The sequence below is a fragment of the Marmota marmota genome, unplaced genomic scaffold (assembly GCF_001458135.2).
Source record: "Marmota marmota marmota unplaced genomic scaffold, marMar, whole genome shotgun sequence".
Taxonomy (NCBI): Eukaryota; Metazoa; Chordata; class Mammalia; order Rodentia; family Sciuridae; genus Marmota; species Marmota marmota.
This window is the reverse complement of record NW_025999992.1, coordinates 253,813-279,238: the sequence shown is the minus strand read 5'-3', so window position 1 is coordinate 279,238 and position 25,426 is coordinate 253,813. Positions and strand designations below refer to the sequence as shown.

The 25,426-nt window shown below is 45.8% G+C and overlaps 1 protein-coding gene and 1 long non-coding RNA gene across 8 annotated transcripts in view; both read left to right on the top strand.

The window, feature by feature from the left end:
• The window catches only part of LOC125617871, a 28,859-nt gene extending 4,290 nt beyond the window's left edge, over window positions 1-24,569 (top strand). Inside the window, exons 2-4 of the long non-coding RNA XR_007348993.1 lie at window positions 1,723-1,729; window positions 5,788-5,792; window positions 19,489-24,569. This is a non-coding gene — a long non-coding RNA (uncharacterized LOC125617871). The remainder of the gene's footprint in view (window positions 1-1,722; window positions 1,730-5,787; window positions 5,793-19,488) is intronic.
• Ldlrad4 (low density lipoprotein receptor class A domain containing 4) overlaps window positions 1-25,426 on the top strand; it is a 369,231-nt gene that overhangs the window by 207,069 nt on the left and 136,736 nt on the right. The gene's annotated exons all lie outside the window — the stretch shown is intronic.

The following is a 25,426-nucleotide window of genomic DNA, read 5'->3' as shown; positions in this document are numbered from 1 at the left end:
TATGTTTTTTTCCCCATATTTTTTTTTATCGGTGCATTATAGTTGTGCACAATGTGGGGTTTGTTGTTACATATTTGAACATGCACACAGTGTAACAAGAGAATTTGGCCAACATCACTCCCCAGCACTTCCCCTTTCAAAGAGGGACTGTGTTTCCTTCATTTTGGACCCTCAGTGTCCAGCACAAAGCCTGTTGCATAGTAGGCACTTAATGTGTGATGATTTCGACAACATTTAAGATATGTGTATGTGTGTCTGTGTGTGTGTGAGTGTGTGCATGTGTGCACACAGTTATGTTGTACTTAGCGATAGGGACATGTTCTAAGAAATGTGTCACTAGGTCTTTGTCATTGTGTGGACCTCTTGATGTGTGCTTATCTTGACCTGGATGATGTAGCCTTCACATACCTTGGCTGTGTGGTATGTACCTCCTAGGTGCTGTCCATCGTCCACCAAAATGTCGTCACTCGGCATGTGATTGGACATACGAATTGGTCATATATATCTGCATTTATTGTAATTTTACTGTCTCAAAGTATTGCACACAAATGGGAAAACAGGAGCATTTTTGCAGACTGAGCCAATGTACCCCATCAGCATAGGTCTGGGCCCTAGTCCCAAGCCAACGGGTCCTGATAAACTGTAGGGCAGCAGAACTGTTACTTCTTTAAATTCTGGGACTGACCGGGCTGTCTGAAGCTGCTCTGTCCCTCTTTGCCTTCTCCCTCGCCTCCCAAGACCCACGTTCCCTTGTCTGTCCTAGTCCAGCTCTGGTTCCCCACATAAACTTCTGTAGTGCTTTCTGCTACAGGATGAGCTCTTGGCTGTCCTGGGAGGACCCCCTCCCCGGGCAGGGTGCTTATCCTGTGTTCATTCCACCGGCCCTGCCTGGTGGTGAGGTGGGAGCCTCGCCCTGGGGGTCTTCTGTCCTGCACAGCACCATGAGCACCACGACACTCGGTCAGCGTCTCTGTCCATGGAGCAAGTAGGTGGAGCAGATTGGAAGACGGTGTCCAGCCGTGCTGTTTGTCATCAGTGCACGTTGTAACCATGCCTCTGCTTTCCTTAGTGGGAAGAGCGGCAGAGCCTCTCATTGCTTTGTTGAGAGTATGTAACCGTGAGTCCTCCACTGGACAGTGACGACAGTGCCCAGATGTGAAGGTCCGGGGGGTAGGAAGTGAGAGGGAGGAACTGGTCCTGAGGCAGGAACAGGGGAGCAAAGCCATGCAGTGGTGCTGACTCTGCGGGATGCGGCATTCAAATGCCACTTGTGCAAAATAAATTTAACAGCTAGAAGGAAATCTGCACTTTGCTTTAGAAGTGCCATTTATGAGCGTGATGGAGCAAGGCTGAGCTTCGTGGCTGTGGCTGAGGACGGAGCACGAGTCTTTCCTGTGCGCGCAGCAGTTCTTCCAGCGTCATCCTGGGCTTCTTGCCTGAGGGCGTGAGAACCTGAGAGGAGCCTGCAGGCAGTTGACACCAGGCACTGCTGTTGCTCCTCATAGCATGCATGGTGTCCCAGGCCTTTCATGGCCAGAGAGGTCCGTGTCTTAGTCCTTGGATCCTAGAAAAATGTCACCTCACCTCGCCAAAGGGACTTCACAGGTCTGAGTAAGGTTAAGGACCTTGAGGTACAGAAATGACCCTGAAGTGTCCAGGCTGGGCCCCACACATGTATCCTCAGAATAGACCCTTCTTCCTATTCTCAGAGGGAGGCCCCAGACTTGTGGTGTGGAGAGGACTCAACCCACCACTGCTGGCTTTGAAGGAAGGGACGGAAGCCATGGAATGTGGGCGGCATCTAGCAGATGGGAAAGTCCTAGAATCCATCCCCACTCTGGGAGCAGCCTGGCCTGCCAGCTCCTAGTGTGCAGCCCAGGGAGGCTCATGTTAGACCTCTGACCTCCAGAACTATGAGTTATTAAGTTGGTGTTTTCAGCCACTAATTTTGTGAGAGTTTGTTACAGCAGCAATAGGAAACTGATCTTGCCTACAAAAAGATCATTTTTAAATAAAGCAGCAACCTTCTGGTTCTGTGTGTTCTCAGGTGGTGTCTACACTTTATGAGGAATAGCTATAGAACATTTATGCTGGCTGCAGACCTCTCAGTTTAGAGGTGAATAAATATCCCCTGAGCTTCTGCCTTAAGTCACACACGAGATGCAGCTTTGACACCTGCTCAGTGCCACTCAGCAAGCCTCCTGGGTCATTTCCCTGCATGATGTCCCAGGGTCCCTGCTGAAGAGGAATACAAAGGGGAGGTGCTTGGCAGACAATGTACTGGAAGAATAGTGTATTTGAGAGCACTGATTAACTGGTGTTATTGTCCTAAGTTGATCATTTCAGAGCAATCCACGAGAGGGGATCCCTGCCATGTGACCCATACCATATGTGTCCCTGACTTTATGTTATTTTTTAATTTGCTACTTGATTTGGTGCTGAGTAGAAAAAAGAAAGAAAGGACATATGTGTGTCTTAGGAGTAGATACTGCTGTCGAGAGGGAACAAAAAAAGAGGCTCAGCGATCAGAAAATTTAAGGCAGGGGATTCATGGATTCTGATGTTTTAGAACATGGGCCCCTTTTTCATAAAAGATTTTGGGGGTAATCCTCATTATATGTGTGCTTTATTATTTAAAAATTATATAGTGCACTTTTATAAACTTTATATGTATAGAATCAAAGGATTACCAAAGAATGAGACAAAAATCAAATCATTCCCATGCTTTCTTCCTGTGCCAAACCGGCCACCCTGCTGGGGGGGCCCCCGCTCCTACCAGACAGCCCTTCTCTAAAGACAGGTGGGTGGCCTACCTCTGGGTGCCCGAGACCCTTGCTCAATGTCTGTTGGCATCAGCATTGGCACTGCTCACAGCAAGTGACGGGCACCCCTGTGTCGTCTGAAGTGGCCTGGGTTGACTGTCAGGAGGACGGGGCAGTAGGACCAGGAAGCAAGACTTTGTGAGTGGAACACTCTGTCACCTGAACACAGAAGGGGGCCTGGTGGACTGTGGAGCTGCAGGGGAGAGGCCCGGACGAGTGTCCAGATGTCAAGCTAAGTGAAGGTGATGTGACAACCCAAACCATGCAGTCAGGGAGGGGTTGGTTTTCTGGTTAAGATGCCAAGTTTGATAGAAGATAAGGTGAATTTAGCTGTGACAATGGGGCAGTCAGTGGATGAAAGAAGGACTCTGGGAGCTACACAATTAGGGTTTGTCTTCTTTATCTGATTGATGCAGAGTCTTTCCATGCTCAAGCCTTGAAGACTCCCCAAGAAAGGAAGGTGTCAGCACAGCAGAGAGATGGCCCAGAAGGCCAGGGCAGCTCAGTCCTGGTGGCTGTAAGGGGCGGAACAGGGACAGTAAAGACATAGTCCAGAAAAGCCCCAAGCAGAGCTGTAATGGAAGAGCCAGAGGTGTTTAGCCTGTTGGCAGAAAGCACTTTGCTGCCTGGACTTCATGAGTATAATAGTGCCCTCAAGGGAGATGTTAGTGGGAGCCTAGACACTTTGGTGGCATTGCTATACCAGCCTTCCTGTGCTCTTAAGGGAGGGCTGACAGGCAAGTCTAGACCACCAGTGCCAGGAACTGTGGATGGATTTGGAGGGAAGTGGAGCCATGTCCATGTTCACGGCTGCTGCAGACACCCATGGCTGAGAGTCTCTGCACAACAGTTGGTGACCCCACAGCACACGGGCTTCCAGATTCAGGTATGCAGGGAGCAGACCTCCTCCTGGGCCACATCCCCCGTGAGCCTCTTGAGCGTCTTGGGCGTCTCCTTCTCCACGGCCCTCTGTTTCCACTCACTTCCATCACCTTCCTCAGGGGCACCCTGCTCATCAGACCCACTCCAGCTGTGCGTGTGGCCGGAGCCCACAGCATCCCTTAGAAACAAGACCGGTGAAGGGAATGGGGTTCACTCCCTCTGCTGCCCGTGGACGTCAGAGCTCCATTCCGTTATTTTTATGGTTAAACAGGCTTAAAAACAGTTGTTAACACATATTGTCATCTCCCAACTTGTCATCTTTTTGAGTTGGTGGTGAATACCTCCTGCTTTCCAGTGGCTTTATTTTATATCCTGCCGTGTCCACCCGCTCACATGATTCTGATCCTTATTCTGAATCCCAAGTGACTGACTGCAGGTACTCCCACGGGCACCTCGTGCTTCAGGAGAGCTGGCCCTGGCCTGGAGCCCCATCCCAGCAGGCTGTGTTTCAGGCCCTCTTGACGACCACCCCCCATCCCACCCCCATTTTTGCAGCAGATGTAACAGCTAAGAAATACGTACTGCAGAATATGAGAAGAGGACCCAAGATTTCTTTTTAAAAAATGTGTTTCTTAACTTGTTCTCTGGCACAATTTCTGCATTTATGGATAGTACTGCTCAGCCTTTCATGAAATTTCTGCCTCTTACATGTGGAAAAAACAGAGGCTATTTTAAATTATAAAGGAAAGCTTTAATCTAGTCCAAGAAATGGGGGAAATAGGCTTCTTTTCTCGCTTTCAGCCCCATTTCCCTACCTAATGTTAAATATGGCTATTTCTCCCAATTTAGAGGGTTTTCTTTGTGGAATATGAATGAGCTATTTACTGGTTAACAAAAAGACAAGCCTTTCAAGTACAAATGGAGCTTTGGAGATCTCTCAATTTGAAAGACTAATCTCTGCATAAACACAACTGTTTCTCCATATTGCTGGGAACACTCCATCTATCTGTTTGGCCACATTTTCTATTATGGTTTTTATAAAAGGAAACTATGGCTAATAGCTCGGCGGAGAAGTCTCTGGGCACAGTAGCAATGAGAGCGTGTTTACATTGCCTTAAACTGTGTTGATGAGTGAAGAACAGTAATTTCCTATAGAAATCGCTCTAATCTGATAAATAAAATTAGACATGGCATATTTTCACCTCCCCACGCTCATCTGAGCTCACGCCAACCAGTAATCTCATTTCGGTGTTTTGGTTTTACTTAGGAAATGTCTGGTTATGCCTGTTGCCCGTCAGGCTCACAAGCCTTTTACTGAGTCTCCCTTTTCTTGATGTAAATGAATGACATCAGCAGCACTGTCTGCTCTGTGGAATATTCCAGAGGCCACTGTGTCCAGCATCTTCCATCAGAAAGTATACCTGGATGTAGAAACTGTCCCTCTCAGAAATACCCTCTGGGGCTGCTGGGACCTGACCACTTTGAGTTTCACATCCCTCTGGAGGGGCTTTGGGGACTTTCCTTCCCTTCAGCCTGTACCCCCACCCCCATGGTTTTGGACAGAACCGGATGAGTGGCTCCGTGGCTCGCCAGACTGAGCAGGAACACGAGGCCGTGTGCTCCATATTCATGTGCATCTGCCCTTCATGGCAACATGCTAATTGGCTGGCCAGTGCACAAGAGGAGGCAGAGCTGCTTCCTGTGGCTTCCACCCTGCTTCCTGTCCGCCACCAGGGGAGAGGGTGAAGGAAGCACTGGCCATGTCAGTGCTTTGCTCAGCCCAAGATGGCAGCCCCTCCCTAGGAAGCTCCCCGCCAAGGTCTGTGTAGCTATTAATAAGTACGTTGCTGCCTTGTAATTTAAATCAGGTGCATAATATCTGGTGTTTAAAAACCTGAGGCTGGCTTTGAACTCGTGATCCTCCTATCTCTTTGGGCGCCTGTGGTTGGGTAGGCTGCTCTTGGGGTAGCTCAGGTGCTGAAGTTGCCATCTCCTGCTGCATCCTCCAGGTATCCTGGAGGTCGGAGGAGTGGGTTCACACCCTGTGCCTATGTGGGGTGTCAGAGGTGAAAGGACGATGAAGCTCTTGTAGATTGTTACAGAGCTGTACAGCGCCAGGCAGTTAGCCTGCAGGAGTTATGGGCAGTGCCTGGTCCTGAATATTTGCAGCCATCAAAAAGAAGGAAGGGGATGAAACTGACAGAGGGAGGGTAGTTGGAGCATTGGATTTCAGGAACACTGCTCATTCATCCTTTGGCAGAGTCTGCAACCTTGCTGTGGTTCAAGAGGGCAGCCTTTGGCCCCATTTATGTCCTCGTTCATTGGCAGCACCTAAAACCAGGCTAATTTTGGCATCAGGGTCATATTGGTTGGTGCAGAACACGGAGCCAAAGGGAGATGGGGTTTCCTGGTTAGGCTTGCGGTTTGGCATGGGGTCACGGTGGGGAAGACACTGAGTCCGTTCAAGGCAATTGTTTCCTCTTGACTGAAAGTGATTTCTCTATCTCAGCAAGCTGAGCTGTTGTGAGCTGTACTGCAGACGTCCACCTGAAATCTCAGCATCTTTATTCTCTCCACTCCCTGTCTTGCCTGCTTTTTCCCAGATCACTATCACAAACTTCCCTACAATACATTTTATCTCTCTTGCTTATTTCCTCCCCTCCCCCCGACTCAGAATGTTACTCTAGTGGGGTAGGGATGACTGACGTTTTGTTTTGTTTTGTTTTGTTGTTTCTAAGGATTGAACCCAGGGGCACTCAACCACTGAGCCACATCCTCATCCCTTTTAATATTTTATTTAGAGACATTGTCTTGCTTAGTTGCTAGGGTGTCACTAAGTTGCTGAGGCTGGCTTTGAACTCATTATCCTCCTGTCTCAATCTCTCCATCAGCTGGGATTATAGGCATGCGCCTAGTGTGCCTCTAATACTTAGAATAATGCCCGGGAGTAAAATAAATGTATGTTGAATGAAGTGATCAACAAATCTTTAAAGTAGTGCTCAGAATAGTTTTTGTGTAGTAATATAGTTTTCAACTAATTATTTTTTAAAGATAATAGATTGTGGTTCAACATAAAAATCAAACAAAATTAACAAAATGACAGAAAAACACCTATATGATCATCTCAGTATACCCAGAAAAGACTTTTGACCAAATCCAGCTTTCTTTCATTATAGGAACACTAGGAATAGAAAGGAACTTCCTCAATGACATAAAGGGTCTTGTATTTGTCCAGGCTGCTATAACAAAATACCATAGTCTTGGAATGCTTATGAACAACAGAGGTTTATTTCAGGAGGCTGGAAATCCAAGATCAAAGTTGTTAGATTTGCTGTCCAGTAAGGGCCTGAGTCCTAGTTTATAGGCAATGCTTTCTCATCATTGCCTTCCGTACATGGTAGAAGGGCTAATTAGCTGTCTTGAGTCTTTTTTAAAAAAATAAGGACACTAATCCCATTCATGAGGTCTCTGCCCTAATCTCATTCAAAGCCCCCTCCCCCTTTCTACATTTACATTTGAAATTAGGTTTCAACATTTGAATTTTGGGGAACCCAAACATTCAGTATGTAGCAGAGCATGTATGGGAACCTAAAGCTAATACCATGCTCAAAGACTGCAGGCTTTCACCCTAAGATCAGGAGCAAGACAAGGGGGCTCAGGTTCACCACTGATACTCTACACTGTGCCAGGAGTTGTTCTAGCCGGGGCACCTAGACAAGAAAAAGAAATACAAGGCATCCAGTTTGCAAAGAAAGACAGAAAACTATTTCTATTCACAGATGACATGAATTTATATATAGAAAATATCAAAGAATCCACAGAAATCTACTGAACTAATAAATGAATTTAGTAAAGTTGCTGGGAACAAGATCAACACATAAGAATCAAGAGTGTTTGTGTGCGGGGTGGGGGGGGGCTGGGGTTGTGGCTCAGAGGTAGAGCACTCACCTCGAATGTGCAAGACCCTGGGTTTGATCCTCAGCACCACATAAAAATATGTCCAACTAAAACTAAAAAAAAATTTAAAGAGTATTTACTAAAAATTAAATTAAGAAAGTCATTCCACTTGAAATAGCATCTAAAAAAATAAAATACCTACAAATAAATTTAATCCAGGAGGAAAAATTTGTACCCTGAAAACTATAGAACATTGTTGAAAGAAATTTTGAGGAAGACCTAGTGGAGAGATTCCACATTCATAGGTGAGAAGACTTCCTATGGCTAAAATGTCATTATTCCCTAGTGATCAGCAGATCTAATTTAATTCAGTCCCTATCAAAATTCTAACAGCCATGTGTATGCATGGAAATATAAAAACTGGTCCTCAAATTCATAAGGCCTCAAATTCAGATGGCCAAAAGTTTTTTGAAAAAGAACAAAGTTGAAGGACTCATGCTTCCTAAAAACGTACAAGGTACAGTAATCAAAACAGTGTGGTATGGCCATAAGGATAGATACACAAACAGATGGAACTGATAAATAGAACATCCATATTGGTGTGGCCAGTTGATTATTGACAAGGACACCAAGTTCTTTCAATGAGAAAAATAGTTTTTTCAATAAGTGGTGCTGAAACGGTTGAATTTCCACATCAAAAAAAAACTGATATTGGACCTCTATCTCACATTACATAAAAAATGGACTCAAAGTGGGCCAATGACTTAAATATGACGTTCAAACCCATAAAACTCTTAGAAGACAGCATGAGGGTAAGTCTCCATGGCAGTGGATTCTTAGATATGACACCAAGAGTGTGAGCAGCAAAAGAAAAATATAGGTAAATTGAATCTATCCAGATTGAAAATTTCTGTTCATTCAAAGACATTAAGAAAATGAAACGTTCCTATAGGCTGGGAAAATATTTATAAATCATATATTCAGTAAAGGTTTCAAACCCAGAATCTATAAAGAACTACTAAAACCAGATAGCAAAACGACGACCCAGCTAAAAAATGGGCAAAGCAATTGAGTAGACCTTTCTCCAAAGAAGATATGCAGATGGATCCTAAGCTTGAATAAAGATACTCAATGTCTTTGGTTGTTTGAGAAATGCAAATCAAAACCTCCATGAATACTACTGCATCCCACTAGAGGAGCTACATTAAAAACATCTGAAGGGCTGGGGTTGTGGCTCAGAGGTAGAATACTTAGCAAGTGTGAGGCATTGGGTTCTATGCAATAAAATAAAGGTCCATTGACAAGTAAAAAAGTATTAAAACAAAAATCTGAAAATATGAGCCTGGACAAGAATGTAGAGAAATTGAAACCTTTGTTCATTGCTGGTAGGATTATAAAAGGGTGCAGCTACTGGCGAAAACAGTTTGATGGTTATTTGAAGAGCTAAGCATAGAATTATCATATGAACTAGAAATTCCACTTCTAGGTGTATATCCAAAAGAATTGAAAACAAAGTCTAGAACAGGGATTTGTAAAGGCTGGAAATAACCCGAATGCCTGTCAGCTGATGAAGAAGTGATATATCCATACAATGAAACACTATGAGCCTCAATAAGGAGAGAAGTTCTAGTACATACCACACGCGGGTGAACTTCGGAAAACGTTATGCCATGTGAAAGAAGCTGTAAGGACAAATATTGTACGATTCCACTCGTGGAATATCTCAAACAGAAGAATTCTTAGACCGAATGTAGGTTAGAAGTTACTAGGAGCTAGGTAGGGATGGAGGTGGGGTTGGGAATGGGGGCTTGTTTCTTGAGGGTCACCAAGTGGTGTTTGGAGTGGTAATGATCACCCAACAGTGTGAATGTAATTCATGCCATTGAAGTGTACACTGATAATGGTTAAAATGGCAAGTTTATAATTATTATTGTTATTATTTTGCTACCAGGGATTAAACCCAGGGGCACTTAACCACTGAGCCACATCCCCAGCCCTTTTTTATATTTTTATTTAGAGACAGGATCTTGCTAAATATCTTAGGGCCTCACTAAATTGCTGAGACTAGCTTTGAACTCACAGTCTTCCCAAGCCTCTGGGATTACAGGTGTGTGCCCCTGCACCGGGCAAAATTGATTATCTTTTTCCACAATAAAGAAAAAACAGTGGAATGGAACTATTTGGAATGGAATTAAAGATGTTAAGTTGTATCCTTCTCCAGACGAATGCCCAGAGATCTGGGGGTCAGAGGAGACTGTGTAATTGACTTCCTCTGAGATGACTGTGTTTCACGTGAAAATGATACGGCAGAATCCTTGACATCCAACGCAGCCCACGTGAAGATCTTCGCCAGTCTCTAATAAGGCTGCAGAAATGTCTGAGAGTCCCCTGACTTTCTCCAGAGTTACCTCTTCATAGAGAAGTGTGTCTCCACCCTCCAGTTTAACCTCTCACCAGTGGTTACATTTCAGGAAGAAATAAACTTTCCAGCACTTTGTAAGGATGGCTAGAAAGTGATGTGTCAGGTGGAGCTACACACCCCCTCCTCAGAAGGCTCCCTCCCCAGCCCAGGGCTTGGACCTGGTCCTCACGGTGTAGGATTCGAATGTGTGCCACAGCAAAGGTGCCCATCCTGGAACCTGGCTGTGAGCTCCGTGAGGTGTGCATGAGTCTCCTTGCTCCTGAGTGGCGGGAGGTCTGGAAATGCCTGGTGATTGTGCTGGGTCACCCTCAGCATCCCAGCCTAGGCTGCTCTGTGCAGGTTGCTTTTCAAGAACATGCTTTGGAAAGAGAGGGGTCAAGAATTCAGTGCTCCATCCCATCAAGGGCATTGCCTTTCTCGTTCTGGTGTAGGAAGTTGGGCTTATCCTTACCATCCTGGGTGCAGGGTGTTGGATGCCAGGGGTGCCTGAGATTGTTTCCTGCTCCCCCAGGTCAAGGCCTAGCCTCTTGGCCGCATGCAGGACCTTCCTTCTCAATACTCTGTCCTGCTCTCAACCCCCAGGATCTTGGGCAACCCAGTTCTTAGTAAGCCTGTAACTGTGGTATTGAAGCCACCATAATTTCTCCCTCTTATCTGCTGGCCTCCTCAGACAGTTAAGGCTGCCCTCACCTCTCCAGGCCTGGGATGGCTGGATTAAAAGAGGCTTGATTGCAAATGCTTGTTGGAAATTTGTGAAATAGTAAACTTGAAATTGTTCTTTTCTAAGTCCTATAGATACTGTGAATGCTGTTATGATTAATAGGTGGCACTCTCAGTGTGTCCCAGTGATTGATTGGTTGTATCTCTGACTTTTTTTTTTAATTAAGGCAATTCAACTTTATTTTTTTATTTATATATGACAGTGGAATGCATTACAATTCTTATTATACATATAGAGCACAATTTTTCATATCTCTGGTTGTATACAAAGTATATTCACACCAATTCGTGTCTTCATACTTGTACTTTGGATAATAATGTTCATCACATTCCAGCATCATTTCTAACCCCATGCCACCTCCCTTTCCTTCGCACCCCTCTGACCTATCTAGAGTTTGTCTCCTCCCATGCTCCCCCTCCCTACCCCACTATGAATGAGCCTCCTTATATCAGAGATAACATTTGGCATATGTTTTGGGGACTGGCGAACTTCACTTAGCATTATTTTTTTCTAACTTCATCCATTTACTTGCAAATGCCATGATTTTATTTTCTTTTATTGCTGAGTAATATTCCATTGTGTATGTATGCCACATTTTTTTTATCCATTCATTTATTGAAGGGCATTTAGGTTGGTTCCACAGTTTAGCTATGGTGAATTGTGCTGCTATAAACATTGATGTGGCTGTGTCCCAAATAGAAAAAGCAATCATGAGATTCATCTGGAAAAATAAGAGACCCAGAATAGCTAAAGCAATCCTTAGCAAGAAGAATGAAGCAGGTGGCATCACAATACCAGACCTTAAACTATACTACAGAGCAATAGTAACAAAAACAGCATGGTATTGGCACCAAAACAGATTGGTAGACCAATGGTACAGAATAGAGGACAAAGAGACTAATCTACAAAAGTTCAATTATCTTGTATTAGACAAAGGTGCCAAAAACATGCACTAGAGAAAAGAAAGCCTATTTAACAAATGGTGCCGGGAAAAGTAGAAATCCATATGCAACAAAATGAAATTAAACTCCTAGCTCTCACCATGCACAAAACTTAACTCAAAATGAATCAAGGACCTAGGAATAAAACTAGAGACCCTGTGTCTAATAGAAGAAAAAGTAGGCCCTAATCTCCATCATGTGGGAATAGGCCCCAACTTCCTTAATAAGACTCCTTTGGTACAGGAATTAAAATCAAGAATTAATAACTGGGATGGATTCAAACTAAAAAGTTTCTTCTCAGCAAAAGAAACAATCTGTGAGGTGAATAGAGAGCCTACATCTTGGGAGCAAATCTTTACCCCTCACACATCAGAGAGAGCACTAATCACTAGGATATATAGAGAACTCAAAAAGCTAAGCACCCTCCCCCACAAAAAAATAACCAAATCAATAAATGGGCCAAGGACCTGAACAGACACTTCTCAGAAGATGATATACAATCAATTAACAAATATATGAAAAAATGTTCATCATCTCTAGCAATTAGAGAAATGGCAAATCAAAACCACTCTAAGATATCATCTCACTCCAGTCAGAATGGCAGCTATTATGAACACAAACAACAATAAGTGTTGGCGAGGATGTGGGGAAAAGGCACACTCATACACTGCTGGTGGGACTGCAAATTGGTACAACCAATATGGAAAGCTGAAGGGAGATTCCTTGGGAAACTGGGAATGGAACCACCATTTGACCCAACTATCCCTCTCCTCGGTCTACACCCAAAGGATGTATCTCTGAATTTTCTGACTGGTTTGTCCCGTTGGAGCCCAATCCTGTCTTGTCCTCTTCAAGACCATCTGATGTCTTAGACTGAGATGGCCCTTTCTAGTCATAGATAGCCCAAGTGGGCCATCCTGAATGACCCATGACCAGGGTCTGGTTGGGGCTTTGTAAAGTTATCGAGCCCTTCCTCTGCTGTGGCCCTCCCACCTGTGTCTCAGGGATGGTGGATGAGGTGATTTTGTGGAACCCTTGGTTCATTCCTTTGCAGTAAGCATGGCCTTCACCATTAGGAAGGAATGCAGTGCTGTGTTCTCTAACTGGAGAGAAGGAGGGATAAAGAGGCCCAGGCCGGGTTCTCCAACTTTCTGAGCATCACCTCACGCTCTCCTCTGAGATCCAGAAGCTCTGGAGTGTTTCAAGGGTTTGCATCTCTTGCAATTTGGCAGAAGGTGATGCTGATATTGCTGGTTCAGCTGTGAAGAAGCACTCGCCTAGAGCACTGGAGAACCCTGGGAACCCGAGAGCATGATGGGAGTGGGGCCCGTGGCGGCCAGGAGGAGTGCCAGAGAGGACGTCCACCACCCTGCCCCGCCTGGGACAGCCCCTGAGGATTCTGGTAAACCAGGTTCCTCTCAGGCTCCCCTGATCACTCACTGAGGATGGACCTTTTACTTGAAGGACAGTGTTGCTGGGTTTTTTTTTTTTTTAGTCTTCCATAGAGTCATTGACACTATAGAAAAAAAATGCTGAATAATTAATGCCTTATTGTTTCCAGAGAAGACATGCATGTCATAAAGGAGAGGCCTGAGAGAAGGAAGCTCAGATCATAAAAATACAGACTGTGACCTTCTGTGTAGAGAAAGTGGATCCTTGGTTTTAGGCAGGACTCCGTTCAGGTGAGTTTGTCTTCGCTACTGAAATCAAAGCCACCCACCTACCAGCACCACCTGTGAGGATGGAGGGTGAGAGAGATCAGGCCGGAGGGCAGGGCTGCTCCCTGTCCACCCTGTCCACCCAGGCGATGGCCAGGCTGAAGTGGCACTTCCTCCTGCACCTGCCACTATTGGGAGAACTGCCTTCCGAAGGCCGAGGAACCCAGTCAGGCCCTTGTCCCCGAGATCCCGGTGCCACAGTGCTCATTGAAACCTGGAAATGAGACCGCCCTTCCTTCCTCCTTTTCACTCAGGCACTCGAAGGGGACCACCATCAGCCAGGAGATAAAAGAAGTCATTTAGGCCTCACTTTCAGATAAAAGACTTGAGGTTCATGAAATGTTCCGGCATAACAGTGTCGCTCTGTTCTGTCTTCAAGACACATTAGAATGTGAACCAAGGGGCGGCACCGTGGAGACTGCCGGGCGACCCTGCACGGGCAGCGAGCCAAGTCTGAGGATCTGGGTGTCCTCCAGGCTCATGAGGAGCCCTCCCGACTGGCTCCTCCGTCCTCCTCCTCTTCCTGCGCCCACCCTCTCTGTTCTCTTACCTTAATTTGCTCCTTCCTGGCCTTAAAAGGTGGCAGAAAGGTTATGGAGAGACAGTTTAAAGCCAAGTGCAATCATACGGTCTTGTTTATGAGTCACCTAGGTCCCTGGTTACCGCAGTGCAGAATTTTGTATTATCTCATGAATAATCTTGCTCTACCAACTTGTTACAACCATGTTGTCAATAGACGGAAAGGGGCTGGTCCCTAAGTTCACCTGAGCCCAAATGTGTCCCTTTTCCTTTGTTAGTGTGGAGAAGACACTGTGTGCTTGTCTTTCACAAACTTCCAAAGATAGTGTTAATTTTTAATTTGCTCATAGTCTCGGTATGCCATTATCATTCTCTGAACAGTGTTTGTTTGTAGAAGTCAACATTAATTAAGCTTTGCAACTGAAATGGAAATACTTTATGGGAGTATGGAGAACTCCCCTCCCCTGCCAGCACATCAGGTGGGTTTAGACACTCAACGCAGAATAGAGTTCACCGAAAAGCAAACCTAATTATAGCTGGAAGATGGGATACCAGGTGAGTTGTGTTTGCTTCAAAACGGAGCCATGAAAAATGTGTCTTCATTTTGCTTTGGTTAAAATCCTGCCAAGGGGAAGAAGGTGGCCGCACCGGGCTTTTCAGGCTCTCTGGATTCTCTTGCTGTTGGTCGTGGGCGTTGACCCTGCAGCCTGGGTGTTTCTGAGTGAATTGCACATCGCAAGCAGGTTAAAAATCCTAAAGGTGTTTGATTCCTTCGTTCTGTCTGGCTCAAGGTTTCCTGGTGGGGGTTAGTGAGGACTCAGGCTGCCCTGGGGAGATGGCTAGCAAAGGGCTGCAGATGGTGGGTGGGCTGAGGATTGCTCTGGAGTTAACTCATAGTCTGGCAAGAATAGGGGTTGTTTGCATCTGGGGTGAAGGTGGATCATGGGTCAGAGACACGTGCTGTGGTGTGCAGAAGCTGCAGTTTAGGGCCTGAAATTGCCTGCTCTGGGTCTGGTATTGCTCCCCCAGGTGTTGGAAAGCCCCCAGGTACGCTTCAGCCTGGTCGAGTGTCGACTTGAGGACTAAGGGAAGCAGATCAGATCAGCCAATTTTAGAATGTGGACACGGGTTGGCTGTTCTTGGTCTGTGCTTGGCACTTTCCTAATTAGACCTTTGAGGCCAGGCAGCGCTTCTCTCTCCCAGTATAAGGAGCAGCAAGCTAGCAGCGGCTGTGGTTGATGTCCCAAGTGCCATAGCTTGATATGTGTGGACTCCCGTTCCCCTACTTAAAACACACGAGGTCTTGTGAATATCCAACACACCCTGGCCCCTTCCCTCCAGGACTTCCAGCCTCGACAGAAATGGCATGAATGCATATGAAACAGTTAGCTCTCAGTATGCAGCAGAGTATATTGGGTGGTACTGATAATAAAAGCCACATTCACCAAGGAATCAAGGAAAATGGTGTAGAATGGTGAGTTGTGAGTGGAAGGGAGAAAATAGACTTTGTAGGGGAACAAGGTAACTTGAACAAAGGTCAAGAGATGGAAATGAAAATGGTATGTTCATGGAGACATAGGAGACTGGTCTCATTAGAATGCAGTGTTTGTTAGGGAAAGCTAAGGTATAAATCGGATTAATCCAGGGGACCAAACTGAGGGTTTTAAAATCTTCAGCAGAACTAACACTGATATGGATAGCACGTGGACGTCTCGGTCTCGATGGGCTGCTGATTCCGTAGGGAAGCGGGTGTGCTTTGTATGTGAGAGGTTGCAAATTAGCAATCATGGCCACATCTGGTCCAGACGTGTTTGTTTTGGTGTATATTCTGTTGTTCTGCAGTGTCTTAAAAATTATGAGTAAATTTCCAACATTAAAAATAAATTATGAGACTTCCTGTTAAAGATTCAGTCAAATTTTTCTCAAAAAATGAGAAGGTATGGTAGCACCTTTCTGGTGGTCTTGGTGGGGTTCCAGTGGCAGCTGACTCTGTCCCCTGGACCCCCACAGCCCTCCTGTATCCCCCACTCAGAGGCCAACATTCTCTGAAGATCTCATAGGGTCGCCATGCTGTTTTCTCACACTGATCCCACTCTACCCATTGACTGTACCTGCTGGACACCCCAGCCATGATTCTGCCTGCCCTAGGTAGAGAGTCCCCAGCAGATATTTGCTTGGGCTAATATTGAACGAGGGAGTGGAGTGAGATGGTAATATTTAAATTAGATTAGATTATGCTTGCTTAGTATCAGAAAGAGTTCTCTAGTGACATTTTTTTTCTTATCCTTTTTGATGTCTCAAGAAAAGTTAGTTATGTCAGTTGTTATAAGTGTGTTTGAATTTGGCCCCACAATGGAGATTAAACAAGTGTTAAGGAATAGTTTACTAATTTTGCTGGAATTTTTCGAGGTACCGAATAGAGATAGGAACACCAGGAATAAGAAACCCTGACTGGACCTCGGTTTTCTCCAAAGGGGAACTTCTCCTGTGTCACTATTTGTCTCTCAGCAAGACGTCACGGTGCCAGACTCCCATTCCTCAGTCCTTCCTTCCCTGGAGTACACCTATTTGTTGAGGGGGCCCCTGAACAGAAGAACAAGAAAAGAGTCCCCTGTGGGTGGGAAGCGCAGGCCTGCTGTGTGTTCATGGAGACATAGGAGATTGGTCCCCACACCCACTCATCAGAGCCCATAGCAAGCAAGACACCCTGGGAGACAGTGCCCCAGCCTTCATTTCGTGAAATACTTGTGATATTTTACTTCAGTAGCTGCAGAAGGCCAAGAGCCTAAATAAAGCCCAGCTGGGCAGTGGAGTGGCTTGGAGGTAGATCTTTAGGAACAAACAGGAACATTTTCAAAGGCTCGGGTTATGGGTTATGGAAAGAAGACTCTAGGCATCTTCTGATCCAGCCCTATCTTTTCATAGCTGAGAAAATTGCAGTCTAGAAGGTAAAACTGGGAGCCCAGGGGCTGTATAACCATTGACATGATATAGCTGTTCTTCTGCCCGCCCTCATTTATCCACTACCCTTTTGGGAGGTGCTGGGGATGAAACCCAAGATCTTGCACATGCTAGGCAAGTGCCCTACCACTGAGCCACATCCCCAGCCCCTCACTGCTTCTTTTAATGGCGGTATCTACATTTAGGAAGGAGACAGCAGGTGTAGCAGAGGCCCTTGGCCCACACCCATCCTACCGGGCAGTGGAGGACATCCTTCCTATAGTTGTAGCCGAAGACTTGGGGCTGCAGGACAAACCCAGCAGGCACATCCCTTTAGTTGGGGGAACCGGAGCCTTTGGTGCCTGGCTCTGAACACCCATCTCAGATCAGTTAAGGGCACCAAAGACTCTCTCTTCATTCATCTGCCAAGTGATTCCTTTGCTCCCCATCCTGTGTGATCTGGACCAAGCTCTGATATAGAGGAGGGTACATTACAGACATCAGGAGTGACAAGACAAATGTACCTGTCTCTGGAAACTGCCCCTTCTTCACTGTCTCTGTTTGAGCCTACAGCCTCTTCCTCTCTCCCCCAGACCCAGCTGAGCTCCTGCGGCACTGGTGCAAGGGGTGGGGCAGGGTTATCAGCAATGCCCTGCTGCAGTGTAGCCTGTACTTGAACACAGTGGCTGGGCCTGTGAGATGTGCTGCCCTTGCTGGCCAGCGTTTCCAACTGCCGTCCCCCCACCAGCGCCTGTTCGCCTTCAGTCCATTCTGAACATTAATTAAGGTCTGATTTGAAAACACAGTTCACCTGGAATTCCTGCTTGACTCCACATCACTTCCCAGATTCAGGACCCTCTGCAGTGTAGCCCACCCTCAAACCCCCAGCTACCCCAGGCTCCTCTGCGACAGCTGCCAGATTCCTTACACTGAGCTCTCGTTCTCTGCTCTTCTGCCCTCGTCCACTCTGCTCAGCGCCTACTCTCGCCTTTCAGGCTTTGCTTAGACGCTTTCTGTGAAGCATCACACCAGGCCCAGGCTCACGTGTTCCCTACAAAGTCCTCAAGGCACGCTATGCTCCAGCTGGACAGTGTTCTTGACATAGTGCCAGACACAGTAGATTCTCGGCTCATGCTTGTTGGGTAAGTCCACAGGTCACAAAGGGACACTAGGCTCAACAAGAGTATTCTAAAGGCTCAAAGGTACCATAGAGTAAGTGGGCCATTTAAAAAGGGACACTGTACACTTGTACATTGCTGGTGGGACTGCAAATTGGTGCAGCCACTTTGGAAAGCAGTATGGAGATTTCTTGGAAAGCTGGGAATGGAGCCACCATTTGACCCAGCTATTCCCCTTCTTGGTCTATTCCCTAAAGACCTAAAAAGAGCATGCTACAGGGACACTGCTACATCGATGTTCATAGCAGCACAATTCACAATAGCAAGACTGTGGAACCAACCTAGATGCCCTTCAATAGATGAATGGATAAAAAAAATGTGGCATTTATACACAATGGAGTATTACTCTGCATTAAAAAATGACAAAATCATAGAATTTACAGGGAAATGGATGGCATTAGAGCAGATTATGCTAAGTGAAGCTAGCCAATCCCTAAAAAACAAATGCCAAATGTCTTCTTTGATATAAGGAGAGTAACTAAGAACAGAGTAGGGACGAAGAGCATGAGAAGAAGATTAACATTAAACAGGGATGAGAGGTGGGAGGGAAAGGGAGAGAGAAGGGAAATTGCATGGAAATGGAAGGAGACCCTCAGGGTTATACAAAAGTACATACAAGAGGAAGTGAGGGGAAAGGGAAAAATAATACAAGGGGGACAAATGAATGACAGTAGAGGGGGCAGAGAGAGAAGAGGGGAGGGGAGGGGAGGGGAGGGGGGATAGTAGAGGATAGGAAAGGCAGCAGAACACAACAGACACTAGTATGGCAATATGTAAATCAATGGATGTGTAACTGATGTGATTCTGCAATCTGTATATGGGGTAAAAATGGGAGCTCATAACCCACTTGAATCAAAGTGTGAAATATGATATATCAAGAACTATGTAATGTTTTGAACAGCCAACAATAAAAAATAAAAAAAAAAAGGGACACTGCTGAGGTTATCTAAAAGGTAACCTCATTAATGTAGCGTTAATTTTCAAGCAGGAGAGGCTGGGCACTGATGTTAAACTCCTTTGCCTGGTAAGCTGTCTGGGCCTTCAGAACACCTCTAGAGAAGGATGTTCTACAGCAGCACATGGTGACATGGACCTATGAACATACATCTGAGTGGTCAACCAAGGTCGCACACAGTCCCTGTCCTCGGACAGCTGGGCCCTTACCACCCCGAGCTTTGGTGATTATGGAAAGTTCCTTGTAATGTCAACCATTCCCTCTGATTTTGCCCTTTTAGAAATAGAAACTTGGATTCCTGAGTCTTAGGAGATAAGCAAGATTGGGAGGAAGCAAAGAATCCCTCCTCTCCTAAGCAGCCCAGGTTCTGATTGAGATGTGGTCAGACGTAGCTCACAGGGGCTTGCAGTCAGCCAGGAGGTAGGAGAAGGGAAGAAAGAGAGGGGAACTTGGGGGTGCTCAGAGGCTTTGGAGAGCATTTCTGCATTGCTAGCCGATGCTGCGTGTTTGGGGGCCACAGAGGCAAGGGGGGCAAGAGATGGGTGCCAACCGAAGCACAGGAAATGTAAGTGAACTGAAGTAGGTATTAAACCAGGTTACTTTCTTGAAGAGTGGAGCTCATAATACAATGTTGGGATTTAGGAAACAAAGCAATTCCTAACCAAGAAACCCTGAATACTTGTCCCAACAAGCTTTGCTTTTGGCTTCTTCATCTTAAGGAAAATAATCTCTCATGATAAGATGGTGATGCTGTCTTGCCTTTAGAATAACTCACGGTGAAACACTAAGTTAAAACACATAAGCGCTGACGTGGCTCTTGTCACCATGTCCCCTGGGTTCAGTTGACCATAGCACAGGAAAACAAAGTGTCTCCTCGAGCCAGGTGCACTGTGGTGAGGGTCTGCACCCAGGGGCCACATTCAGTGTTCTTGCTGTGGCAGTTGATTTCTGTTTTAAATGAATCCAATATGTAAGTGTGTGTTCATAATTTGGAGAATTGAAATTGGCTTTCTTATTCTCATTAGAGAATTATTCAATTGCTTCAGCTGAGGAGGGGATCATGTTGTAACAGCAAATCATATAAAACTATTAAAATATCTTAAATCTCCGGCACCACAAAATTTTTTTAAATATAATATTGTATGAAGATTCAGTTACTCTGAACTTGGCAAAATGTCAAAATAAGCAAATAAGAAGTCAAAAGCTCCAATAAGTATAAAAAATCCAAATAAGCATTTATAGCAAGGTTGCAGGAAATGTGGCTGATATACAATGACTTTCCAATATACCAAGATTGAGCAAGTGGAATTTGAAATGAAAAGGGTAAAACTGTTGACATTTGCTTATGTAGGCAATAAAATAGACTTAACACAATATATAAATGAGAAAAATTCCAAAACTCTGATGAAAGAAATGAAAGAACTAAATTGAGAGATGTTCCATGTTCATGGATAGGAATACTCATGATTGCTGAAACGTCAGTTCTTCCCAAATCCACCCGTGCAATCACTGTAATCCCAACAAAATGACAGCAAGTTATTTCATGGATACTGACAAACTGATTCTAAAGTTTATGTAGAGATACAAAAGACTCAATGTAACCAACACAGAATTGAAGGACAAAACGGAACTGGAGGACTGATACTGCCTGACTTCAAGACTACAGTAACCATGACAGTGTGGGGTACTGACAGAAAAAATAGACAAATAGATAAATGAAATCTAACAGAAAGCCCAGAAATAGACCCACATAAATATAATCAGCTGATCTTTGACAGGATGAAGGCAATTACAATGGATAAAAGATGGTCTTTTCAATCAATGGTGCTAGAACAACTGAACATCCACATACAGACAAAAAAATTGAGACACAGACTTACACCTTTCATGAAAATTAACTCAAAATCCTTCACAGACCTAAATGTAGAACACAAAACTGCCAAACTCCTAGAAGACAGGAGGACATCTAGATAACCTTGGGTTTAGTAATAACTTTTTATATATAATACCAAAGAAATGATCCATGAAAAAAGTAATTGATATGTTAGACTTCATTACAATTAAAATTTTATGCTCTGTGAAAGACACTTATTAAGTCAACGAAAAGACAAGCTGCAGACCTGGAGAAAATATTTTCAAAGATATATCTGATAATGGAATTTTACCTAGAACATACAAAGAACTGTTAAAACTCAATAATAATAATAAAAAAAAAACACCTGATTAAAAAATGGCCAATGACCTTCACCGACCCCTCACCAGAGAAAATATGCAGGGGGAAAATAAAATGAGCATTTGCAAAGATGCTGTCGTGTGTCTTCAGGGAAATGAGGGAGGAGTGGGCAGTTAGGTTGTAATCCTGGGAGTCCTGAACAAGGGCTCCAGCCTGGCAGATCAGGACATGCCTCCCTGAGGGACTGACATGAAGCTGGGACAGGACAGTGAGTAAGTTGGCTGGTGCAGAGTGGCCCCCGGGAGGCCTGTGGGAGAGGAGAGCAGGGCCATGCTCCTGGGTGGGGTGGGGAGTGGAGGAGAGTTACAGTGACCAAGAAGGAGGTGGTGGTGGGCCTGCTGGACTTGGGGTGATGAGAAGCTCTCTCAGAGGCCAAGGGAGGAGGGTGAGAGTCTGTGGCTGAGCTGGAGGAGTGGAGACAGGCAGGCACAGAGAGGTCCAGCCTGCACTTCAGGAGGACAGTGGGGACCGCGACTGTGATTGAGGCTGGAGGCCTCTCAAGAAGGGCCAGTATCTGGGGTCACTGAAGGAAGAACTGCCAAACTGACCCACCCGCAGGCTCCTGCTGCTCCCCATGGGCTCCGGCAGTCCCCCAATTTCCTGCTCCTTCTCCTCACACTTGCTCAGCCTGCAGCAGGTGAGGCTCTGGAGGAGGCCAGGCAGCTCTGCCAGGGGGAGACCCCACAGTGACCGTACCATATCCTTGTCCTTCTTCCACCTTCCCCAGAACAGATTCCCATTGGCCATGTGGCTATCGGCAGTTCTTTGGCTTGGCAAAAATCACCACTCTCGCTGAATAATTAGGGACAGTTTGTAAGTTACTGGACATTTTCATTCTCTCCACCTCCCCTCAAACACAAAAATAGAAATCCAGTGTCGAGTGGCCTGAATGAAGAAGCACAGAGAGGCTGAGCAGGGTGTCAGGACAGGTGTCCTGTGGTGACTGTGGCCACTCTGAGCCTGGTCGGTGGGGAGCTCTTCTGTGTGCAGAGTGGGGAGCTCCTTAGGTGATCAGCAATGAGGACGCCACCAGGGTTTCTGCAGCATCTGCTGGGCTTGCGGGCAGCCAAGGTGATGAAGGGCATGTCACTATCTCCCGTGGGGACAGAGATAATTAGCCTGGGCACGGGCTGCTGTAATTGACTCTCAGATCCCAGTGGAAGCATGCACCTGAGCCCGCAATACCCAAGGGACAAGTTGCAACTTTCAGGGTCTCAGAAAGGAGGAGACCTGAGCCTGAGAAGCTCCGTGGAGCCTAATGAGTCACCTAATGAGATGAGGCAGTGGTTAAAGCAAGAAAGGAGGGAGAGGAGGCTGGAAGAGGCTGCGGAAGAGAAGATAGAGGAGGCTAGAAAGACTGGGGAGGAGGCTAGAGAGGCTTGAGCAGAAACAGAAAACATCTCTTGGCCGGTTCTGCACAAGGACTCAAACATCCAAGGTGGTGAACAGGGTGGAAAGCCAGGCCCTGGGTCCAAGGCTCTGTCCTGGGGAGGAAGGCTGGGCACTGATGTGTTTCAAAGGCAAGATACCTGGTGATGGGAGGCGGAGGGAGGAGGTAGTGCCTTTTGTGTTAGAGGGCCATGTTTGGAGGTGCCCTTCAGAAGTTTATGTTTTCAAAAGGCAAATTACTCTCCCCAAGTTCTAAAACTATTTAGAGCCCTTCAAACAATGAGGGCCGCTATTTCTAATATCAGATACCCTGCTGCCCCTCAAGTAGTAAGGAGTTCTCTGCCATTCAGATCACTGGATGGAAATTGCAAAGCTTCAGGGTCTTCTGGATGCTTCCCAAATGGCTCAGGTTTTAGTTTCTTTTCAAATCATAAGAATCAGCACATTTTGCCATTGCTAGTAAACACTGTATGGAATGGCCCGTAAATGGCTGTGCCTAATTAGACCAAGCCCTACTTCCAGGTTTGTGTGTGTGTGTGTGTGTGTGTGTGTGTGTGTATTGACCTATATATGTCTATTTTAAGACCTGTTAAAGATGACTAGTTCCTTGTGTCTTTCCTGAGGTATCATAAGTATGTCTGTGTATCATGGAAAGCAATCTTTGCCACGAGAGCTAATGTATTGAAGAGTTGGCTGGTGAAGCAGGGTGGGTGAGGCAGGGAGTAGACAGGATGGCAGAGAGGGAAGAAGAACAGCCTTTTCCAGGGAAAAAGACCTATCAAGAGATCAGTGAAAGAAAACTAGTTAAATATCAGTCTTGGGGAAACTGAGAAATCTGGACCCCCCCCCCTTTTTTTTTGGTACCGGGGATTGAACCCAGGGGCACTTAAACACTGAGCCACATCCCCAGCCATTTTTGGTATTTTATTTAGAGACAGGGTCTCACTGAGTTGCTTAGGGCCTTGCTAAGTTGCTGAGGCTGGCTTTGAACTCCTGATCCTCGTGCCTCAGCCTCCCGAGCTGCTGAGATGAATCTGGACTTTAAATTTTGCCTTTGAGTTGAAAGGTGGGTTTGGAGAGATATCTAGAAGTTGATAGTACAATAGCATGTGAGCCCTGTGTGGAGTCTTCAGGTGAAAACATCATTCATTCATTCATTCATTCATCCATTCATTAAACAAATATTTAGCACCTAGTGTGTGCCAAATAGACAGTACCTTCCCTCATGGAGTTTATACTCTAGTTCAGGGAGAATTTATTTATCCCATTAAACTAAATGAATTAATTAAGTGGTGTTCTAGAGGGTAGTGAATGCTTTGGAAAAAAATAGAGAAGGGGGTTCAGAAGTGTCAAAGTGTTCCAGTTTCAAATAGGTGGTGAGGGAATGCTTTACTGAGGATATGGCATTTGCATGATGATCCAAAGGATCAGAGGAGTAACTTATGGGCCTGTAGAGAAAGGATCCAGTCTTTCAAAGGCCCTGGAACAAAGGCTGCCTGATACAGTTGAGGAAAATCACAGGATGGTGAGGGGCCAGTTCATGTAGGGTTTCCTAGACCACTCAAAGAGGAGTTTTATTCTGAAATGAGGAGGCACCAGCGGTTCTGAATAGAGATGAGATATGCTCTGACCTGTGTTGAAAAATATCTGAGTGGCTTCTGATTTGAGCATGGAGTATCTAGGGCAGGGGTGGGAATAGAGCATCTAGCTGTGAGGCCACAGCAACAATGGAAGCAGGAAGCAGTGACAGTGCAGGGACCTGCAGGGCGGTAGCTGTAGGGAGGGTAAGTGCTGCTGTATGCTGAGTGTCAGGTCACAGGATTTTCTGCTGATCCAAGGTGGTGATGAGATGGAAGGGGAGGCAGTAAGTGGCTCAGCTGAGGGCCCTTGAACCTCAGCACACCTCTCTGGACTCATCTCCCCTTGGAGAGATGGTGCTGAGTCTCAGGCTCCCTGGCTTAAATCCAGCAGACCATCCTTGACACTCTGCTGTGGTTAAGGGCCGTCTTGTTGTGTTCTTGGGCTCTGAGCTTTGCCTGATTTGCCAAACTGTTTTCTCCCTTGCAGTCCCTTGTCCCCAACCCCAGTCTTCCATGTTTGCTGTGGACACCTTTGTCAAATGCTTCACCTGCCCATTCCTGGATGGACCCTGGGCCCAGGGGTCATCTTAGCCACCAGGAAGCCATGTGGCTGCCTACCACAGTATGGAGAGGTGTTCTGAGCCTGCCCCAAACAGAATGGAAAGGAACCCAGGTCACTTGTGCCTGCTGTGAGTGGGGGTGGAGGCTCATGGGCTCTGCGCATGGTGTTCATGGTCCTGGCCCCATGGTCAGGAAGAGGTGGATGAGACACCCTTATTGAGCATTTGCTAAATACCGAGGGTATCATGTTTAATCTTCCTGGTCTCTGTGAGGGTAGATGTTATCTCCATTTTACAAATGAGAAAATTGGGACCCAGAGAAATGAGACCATTTGCTGAAAACACACAGACTTGAAGTCGTTGCGGGAACAGGTTCCTTCTCTGGGTCTACCCACAGCCCTCCAGCACCATCTGTTCTGAAGCCTTTCCTTCTAGTTCTGGGAAGGTCTCTCTGGCCTCACCAGGTACCTGTCCTCCAGTAGTGGGCCTAGACTTGGAACACTTTTAGAAAAGAAATTCTAAAAAATGGTTTTTATATTATTTATGGAAGATACTAAAATCGCTTTCTCACTGATGAACATTCTTAAGAACTTTTTCCTCTCCCAGCTATTAGATTTGGAAGGCTATAACCCCACCACTGATAGAGTCTCTAGTACACACATTCAGCAC